Genomic DNA, 9444 nt, shown 5'->3' on the forward strand with positions numbered 1-9444 from the left:
GCTCTCAGCTTGGATCACATGGTGCATCATCAGGAGTGAAAAGTGTATTTTTAAGGCAGACTGCAGTGTCAGCTGTGAAATGCAGGTTAACACAATATGTTTTGCAGCTCTTTTATATTAGAGCATTTCATTAATTAACAGTTTGTCAGGCTCCTGACAGTGTTGATGCACTTTCTCTGTTTGGGTGTGCTCAGCTCAGAGATGTGAGAGATTTCTTTCTTAAGCACTTCTGACTGTCCTTAGGTCTTGTTTGAATGTGTATTTTTTTATGTATTAATACACACTGGTGGGCAGTTGCAGGTATAGGCCTTCCACAGGTCCACTCCTCTTCTTTGAAGATGTGGCATTTGAAGCACTGAAGGACCAGACTGAATGTGTCTCTCCTCCTCAAATCAAACAGTGTTTGAGTGCGCCACCTTGAATAAACCATGAAAATTGAGTTGAATTTAAAATGGAGGCATTTCAGCATGTTTAACAATTTATTCATTGTACTCTCACTACTGCCATGTGACTTCCCAGTGTGAAGTCTAAAACAACAGACTGTACCTCATTAGTGAGGTGACTGAGACTGTTTGAAAAAAGGATGATGATTACATGAGAAAATGAATCATAATATATATTATATGGTATGTTATTATTTAATTTAAACAAATGTAAAAAAATAAAACAACAACAACAAAAAAACAACCTGCAAGGCATTTGAAAAAAAAAAAACACACAATGCATGAGGAAGTCACATTGGACTGAAAATAGCTTTTTAGATTATGTAGTAATTAAAATTAAATGTCACTTTTAAAAGTATAGGAATTCATTAACGTTTGATGGAAATCAATTATGTTTTTTGTAAATTAAATGAAGTTAGTCACTCTCCTAAAGGGCCGCGATCCCAGGAAAAACAATTCACCAATCTTTGTAAATTAAAACACATGTGCTCTTCATGATGCACAAACCATAGACCCACTCAACACAAACCCCACCCACAGACCCTTTTAATATTCAAGTATTGCTCTCACTCTCTTGCCCATCTCAATATAAGAGCTTTGCCTTATGTCTCCGTGTTTCTTGCCGTTTGTCTTAAGCTCCATCAGAGGAAACTTCTGCTCATAAGGAGAAAACAGCTCCTGCTTCCCTGAGCAGTTTTGAAATGGTAAAATGGAGGCATAACAGTATCAAGGAACCTGACTGTGGCTCCCCAGACTCGCAGAGCAATCTCCCCCCGACAAAATCCCTGCAGCACAATTCAATTCCATATCACCACAGGACAGGGCACCAAGGACGTAATCATGACAGCCATGAAAGGTTGGCAGGGCAACAAGCATGAGGATGCTCTATCAAGTCAAAGCAAACTGTAGAATGGAGATTGAAATAATAATAATAATAATAATAATAATAATAATAATAACAATAATAATAATAATAATAATAATAATAATAATAATAATAATAATAATAATAATAATAATAATAATAATAATAATAATAATAATAATTGTTGTAAAAGAAATGACTGAAATAAGTGAATTAGCATGCAATATTCTAAAATATCATGCAAATTACATGAAATGAGAGAGAAATGACTGATGATTTTTTTTTCTGAACACAGCTGTTGCTCAAACCTCCTCAGGCAGGGCTTTCCCAGATGCTCTGACTGTTGCAGATGAGCCACCGCTGGTATTTCCAGTGTTTCTTCTGGACTGGACCTGCCAGCAGCCACCCTGAGGACTGAGCTGGCTCGTGATGTAACTGGGAGCCACTGTGTACACTGACCTAATGACGTATTATGTCCAGTGGAAAATGCTCAGTGTCAGCAGGATGGAGATGATATTTGGATTTCACCGGTAAAGAAAATTGGTCATGGTTTTCGAGTATGGCGAGAGGGATAACTTTGCTCTGGGACAATAAATACAAACAGAAAGAGCAGACTACTCAGCTCTAATGTGTTTTAAGGGCACTTTTTCTGTTCTGAGCTGATAATGAGCATGCTGGCACAAAAAGAAACCAGAAAAAATGTGAACTTGTTTAACATAAACATATAATTGTTGGAAACAGGGAAAAATACACACACAATGAATTTGAACTTGGCTGTATAAACAACAACTGTCCAAATGATCAGCACTGAGCAGTATCTGTAGCGGCAAAGAGCCACTGATAGAAGCAAGGATGTTGGCATGTTATTCTAGTACACAAAGCTTTTGACAATTAGAATCATAATGAATGGATGAATTCATTTAGATAACATTCATATTGAGAGGACAAATTTTGTTTTATGAGCTTAGCTGGCCTAGTCTTTATTGACTGATCTAACAATACAGAACTGAAAAAATAGAGACTGTCAAATATGGCTTCTTTTCATAAAATTGCTAGCCATATGACTGTACTGGGGGTTTAGCAATACAGGGCAGCTGGTAAATTAGTATATTAAACATGTAATGCCCCTCAAGGAAACATACAACTGTATCTGTCCTCCACAATGGTTCAAATAGCCGCTGTGATATAATAGCAGATGCTTTTGAGAAAATCAGGAATACTTCAGCCACTGTTGTGTATTTTGTAATCTTGCCCAGTAGTGGCTTCCCTTGAGAAAGCTGGCCTGAGTCTAATCACATCGCAAAAATTAACTTGTTTGAGATTAATCAATGAATATTTAACATGGCTTCAAACTCAAAATCCCTGTTGCACACATTTTAAATGATCTCACTGGTGACAGTGAGGTAAGAAAACCCAACTGTGACATACAAGATAAAGAAACTCAAAATCAAAAATCATGTGCCTTGAAGGAATCATATCTCCTATAGCTAACAAAATCTTCTGCTTCAATAACAGTAACACGTGTTCATTCTTACAGACTGGAGCAAAAGCACTGAATAACTGCAGTAATTGTCTGGTCGTCTGACATATCAATATGGTAAAAGTTTGATCAAGTAACAGTGCTTTGGAGTTAATGTTGAAGTCAGATGCTAAAATATTCACTATAACAATGGTAACATGCTGAGGTTCAAATCATTTCCATGGCTACAATCTCATTAACAAAAAAGGATTCACCCTCTGGAACATGAATCCATGACCCAAATGTTATGGCAGCACAGTAATTGTCGATTAGTTGTAGATAAATAATGTTTTTGCCACACTACCGGCGTTCAGCTTCATCCACCTTTGCTCCGTGCAAGTTCAGTTTTCAAAGAAGTTTATGAAGGGTCTGAATAACTGAAAGGACAGTTACATTCAAATCAGCAAGTGCAAACACTGCATCACATTCATAATGTTACTTTTCTCAATCTTTTGCTGAAGTACTACTGTAAGTTGCCCTTAAATAAATCAATATAACAGCAGAGTGCTGTTGGCATGAGTTGAGGTCCAATCAAGGTCTCATTCATGAAAAAATATTGAGTCTGGCAGAAACATCCAGGATCAATTTTCTGTCTCAAAAATACTCAATACACAATAGTTGTCTCAAACCACTTCCTCACAGCTTCTTTTGATTATTTGAAACACAAGACAGTTCATATATTTAGGAATCTGGGGCTGATATCGAGTGGTAGAACAAAACCAGATAGTGTATCTCACTGTGAATTGAGTTATATAGAGGCAGAAGTACCTTAACAAGCTCTGGGCCCACCAGCTGGTCTTCTACTGTACTGTACGTATTGTACAGACTCTATTGTAGTTTAATGTATTTTGTACTCCAGTGAAGATCCCAAATGATCACAGAGCTTAGCTTATACCTATATCCATCCATACAACAATTACCTATACCATCACATATCCATGCAGGGAGGAGGAGGAGGGTATAGGGGGGAGCCAATCCCCTATGGGAGACCCTCGACAGGTCCGTGAAATAAGACGTAAACTCTTATGTTGAATGCATTCAACAGCAATGCCATTAATTATATAAAGGAAAAAGTCCACAGGCAGATAAATAGTTGTAAATTGTACATTTAATATGTGTTCATGCATAATGTCATGGTGGACGCATTGCCCCAGCACTGCATCCACCTGTCAATCAAACAATGCTCGATATGGTCACTTTCAACTGCCATAGTGGCCATAAATGCTAATAATGGCACTAACTTGCAAGAAAGTATAATATAATTTTAAATATTACATATTAAGTGTTTTTGAATATGAATAGATTCATTTATAACAAATAAATTACATTTTTGTGACATATGACTTGCAGAGAGATCGGCCGACTCTGTTCATATTTGTTCAGCCGGGGGATTGCTGATACAAGCAACATCCTCAACTGTCAAAAGTTTCTGCTGTAACGAAAAGCTGATCTATTTCAACTCAGCACATTCCAATTTATATTTTTCCTCCACATTGTGTCGTGTCTCCCCTGCTGTCACTCTGCTGACCGTCTTGCAGTGCTTTTGAGCTGCTCATCCCCATCGTAATGACCTCCTCTGGGACCTGGAGGCGTTGTCTGCAATGCCCCGGCTGTTTGGTGAAGGACTTCACCACTTCATGTGAAACAATAAAGCGCGGTGACAGAGCGTGGTGCCAACTGTCCTCTTGTTAAAAGCTCTGAAAGCAGAGTGCATACAAAACCCTCACGTCGAGATGAAAAGAACAGTAACTTGCAGGGTGAAGACCTCTCTCTTGGTGCGATGATGGGGTGGGATGGAGAGCAAAAAGTGTCTGTGATAGGAATTCTCTTTGACAGTTCCTCGTGTTAGCCTAGTGTTAGAGATATGTCCCCTAAACATAAATATTAAATATGTTGTGATAAAGGAGCAAATGAAAACCACACATGCACACACAGAGTTGTGAATACTATGAGATGTATTCAATATATCCAGCTGTGAATTAGCTGTGGAAAAAAAGATAGACAACACAACTGATTTAAAGCAGACTGCAGGTATCTTTTGTAAGTGCTTAAAAAACTAATTATGTCACTCAGGCAAACATTAATTCTCAGACTGATGTTTCAGTCTGCTGGCCTTGCACTTTCCCTAAAACATTGCATGTCTGCTGGAAGCTGAGTTTATGCAAGAATCGTGTGTTGAGTTTTTTTTTTTTATCATATGTACTGCAACCTCAACTCTGCTGCACTTAGATAACCACTTTGGATGCAAATATTTCCACAAGTCTGAGTCTTTGTCCCAAAGCAGCGCCCTGACTTTCTAAAAGTGGCAACTCCAGCAAGAAAAACACACATTTGTTCCCTCCTTTCACTGCGGCTCTATGGCGATTAAAATCCAACACAATCATTGAAATCAATTAGAATCACATCCAGGCTGTCGTCTGCCTGACATGTGGCAACCGCCTCTGGCATCAGCTCCAGATTGACTGGTCTCTATTATGGTAATAAAACTGTCTATTTTGGGATAAGGTTGTGACAGTAGCGCCTCTTGCGATTCTGTCATCAATCTGCTACTTTGGCATTAAGCGGTTTGGAAAACAACAATGGCTGTTCAAGTGTCTTGTATAACGTATTGCTGGTGATAGCTGCCCCTGTGGATGTACTTGTGTTTGTATTTGACATATTTCAGGGCGATGTTGAAACACAGGGAGACTTACTAGAACAGCTTCAACTCTATTATTATTTGACATAAACAATGCCTAATGACTGCGTGAAACATTATTTCATGCTGTGTCCTAAAACTTTACATCAGCTGTGATAAGAAGAGACATAGATGACAAAAAGTGAAAAAGTGTTCTACTATAAACATATACAGGTAGGTACTCAGCAAGATAAGATAAACAAACAAAAAGATAGATAAAGAAAAATACATTAAAGACCTGGCACAAGCTGTTTGGGACAGGCCACAGCATCTACTCAATATACTCTTTGGTAATGATAACCTTCAGCCAGGTATGGCTGAACTAGGATTTAAGTTCAGGGCTGCTAAGGATAGCTTATAGGTCACTGACTTATATGGCGAATGAATCAGGTTGGCATCCCAACAAAACACTTTAAAAACCAAAGTCTCCCATGAAGACATGCAGAACAATCACAGAGCCACCACTAATTATGAAAGAATATAGTCATATTATATGTCAAATTAAACAACAGAAGCCATGTTTTTATGACCCAAACACTACTCAAATAAACAACTAAACATCAAACTTCATGAAGCACCTCTGTGTGGACCCAGTCGCCACATTTCTGGCTCGTATAGGCTACTACTGTACATTATGCAAAACACTTCAGCTACGGCTCATATGAAAGTGCCGGCTACAAAGATTGGAATAGCACCTGCAGCTACACAGAAGCACGGCAAAGAGAGAAGCCAAAAGCGAGCAAAGTCGAGCAAACACAGACACTGCTTGGCCAAAACATGGTTGTAAATTTTTTCCTCTTACCTTTGCTGTTTTGCTGTGAAAAGTTTGTTCTATGGGTAAATCCACAATATTTCCAGTTGAACTTTGACCCATGTTACATCTAAATCGGTCCGGACAGGCTTTAGGAGCCGGGGAACCTTTACGAGCGCGCACACAACGCGCGTCACATATTTCAGGATTCTGATTGGCTCATGAGAAGAATTCTGATTCTGATTGGCTGCCAGTACTGTCAATCACATCAACGTGGGCATAGCCTCCTTCTATTGGCTCTAACGGTTCAAATGAGCTGTCAATCACTGAATCAACCAATCCGCTGCAGAGATAGAGCCAGGCGTAACTGCACCCAAATAAGCAGCTCAGTGCAGCTTTACGCAGAGGGACACAGAGGGCCTAGAAAGTAGTTGTTATTTAGTCCCGGTTGATTCTTTTTCAGTTAGTTTATGCAAATTGTGTGAAAATAAAGATTAAATAAACAGAGCAATTACAATAGGGCTTTCGCTGGGCGACTTGCAGTGAGTAGAGCTAGTGATAACTCAGGCCCTGTTTACATGACAACGTAAACACGTCTCCCAATTGGGGGACGTGGAGAAATATTTAGCTATATTAGAAATACTAATTCTGAAGGAATGTAGGCACGGAAGAATATAGTCATGTTACGTTAAACAGCAGAAGCAGGGCTACATGGCTGTAAAACCGTTTTTTCCATGTTACATTCAAATCATTCTGGGCATTTCTAGGACCTAGGACCTTTGGGGAAGCATTACAAACTCCACACACAACAGCCTGCACGTCACACATGACAGGGCTGTGCTGCATCATTACTCAGGAGGAGACAGAAGGCTGAGAAAGTAGTTATTCTGAAGTGTTTTGGTTAATTCTCAAGAAAGTTCCACATTCTTCACCACTGGACCAGTTTCTACCATCAAACTCTAGGAGCTGTGATCCAGATGTTCCCCTTTGGTTTTTCAGGTATCATGAAATATGCATAAGAAAGAGGAGCAGTGTAACACCTCCAGGCCTCATGAAAAGAAGTATCAAGCTTTCCCCAATTAACTTGACTCTCTCCTTCCAAACATGCAGCATGACTTTGGGGACGTGATAGCCTCTCCACATCCTCTTTTGGCCTTTTTCACCTGCTGCTCGCTTGTCTGCTGAAAACACTGCAGGCTGCAATGATCAATAAAGAGCGACTTCATGAATAGTGAATATTTTCTCCATTATCAACAGATACTATGTTAAACAGGCCGGCCATGGTGGAATGGCTTGATTTAAATGCATTAAATGGTGAATGACACTGTAGTTTACAGCCAGTTAAGGTATCTGGAATCTTCTACAGTCGCCTGGAGTGAACGCCAAACACAATGTTTCCTGTTTTGTGGAGTACGCTGTTGTTTTTCCTTTTACTTTGCATTATGTTGTTTTTCACTTTACCTTGCATGCTGTTGTGTGTCTGTTGCTGTGAGGGAAAAATCAATTTAAATGTATCGATAATGTACCATATGAAAAACAGAACACTCAGCAACAGGGTCACATTTTAGGTTCCAAACTCAACTCTAAAATGTATTTCTTCCATTCCCTTGAGACATAATCACGTCTCTGACAGGAGGTAATTTACTGTTACTTCTTTTTTTCAGAATAAGAGGAAAATGTAACTCCATGTTCTTAGTCATCAAATAAAAGCACTTGCACATTCAGATTTTTCCAAACAATCATCAAGTCTTTTCAAAAAGAAGATCATATTTTGTGAGGATCTAAGTAGGGAACATCCAGAGCTTGCCAGTGATCTTTGAACTTGCATATGGATTAGTTCTTAACAGGACAGAAAAACCTAAAAGACACAAAAGGTCATGTAAAAATAGATATACGACTTGAAAATTAAAAAAAATGTTTAAATATAAGACATTTGAAACTTGTATGTTTATAAAACACCATTGATCTTTTATGTTGAAATGGTGAAGCATGCACACACAGAAACCATGTGTATTCTGTGTTATATTATAATGATCCACAAGGCCAGGTTGAAATATGATCAGACAAGAACAAAGACTGCATAACAGGAAGCTAAGGTGAGCGTGCTTACTTGATGACAATAGTTGTGAAGAAGCTGTGCCCGTCCATTCCTTCCATCACCATTTGCCAGAGGCACCACTTGTACTTTGTGATGCTTAGGGAGTGTATTCTCCTCCTGATGCACAAAAGTAAAAGAAAACAAAAAAACAAGGACACCATTCCAAAGCGTATTCAACTAATATAACACAAATTCTCATGAAACTAAAAATGAGAAAGAGTGTCCCTGGATGCCTTTATGTTGTAAAAAAAAAGAAAAAGAAAAAAAAAAGAATAATTATGCATTCAGTGCAGTACTACTATCCCATTGACACGTGACAAGAATGTTGTAGAGTTAAAAGCTTGCAAAGAACTTGCAATCGTAGCGAGGACAAAATAATCACTTTTCACATGATTTATTCTGGCTCACATCATGCAAAAACACGCTGACTTGTTTCGGCTATACAGCCTTTATCAGAGCGTATGAAGGTTACAGGGTCAGTGACCATTTATATACAGAGCTCACAGCTGGGCCAATTATTCAGAAACCAATCACATCACCTGATTCAAGGTAAACTGTTGCAACTTCAATAGCATCATAGCTCACTAAGTGGCAGTATATAGTGATAGTAATAAATAACAACCAACAAAATGTAACAGACTGTAGTCATCAATTGATGAATCTTTTGATTGGAATTTTCTTCATTGATTTTTCTTCTGCAGAAATCTTTCAATGTGTCTTCTGATTGAAGTACATACCAATGTCTCTTAACTATGTCCCTTATTTGTGATGCGCAGTGGTTGTACTCAGTGGAGAAACAGGCCCGGTTTGGCTTTTTGATTTTGTTTGTATTGGACAGAAGGTCAGAGCAAGAGCTGTTATTGGCTCATTGTATGGCTTTTTGAATTGTGTGGGGGGTATAACCTCTCTCTTTGAACCAGGAAGCCATTATTGTTGCCTTGGAGTCAAAGTCATCATGGTCCAAGCAGTTGCATTTAAGTCTCAAGAACTGACCAACTGGGAATGTTGTAGAGCTGTAATGAATAATGAGACTTACACAAGCAATTAATGGCTGTAACTTCATTTCAACTCCTCTCTTTCTCATGTCATTA

Source organism: Trachurus trachurus (genome assembly GCF_905171665.1).
Source record: "Trachurus trachurus genome assembly, chromosome: 21".
Classification (NCBI taxonomy): domain Eukaryota; kingdom Metazoa; phylum Chordata; class Actinopteri; order Carangiformes; family Carangidae; genus Trachurus; species Trachurus trachurus.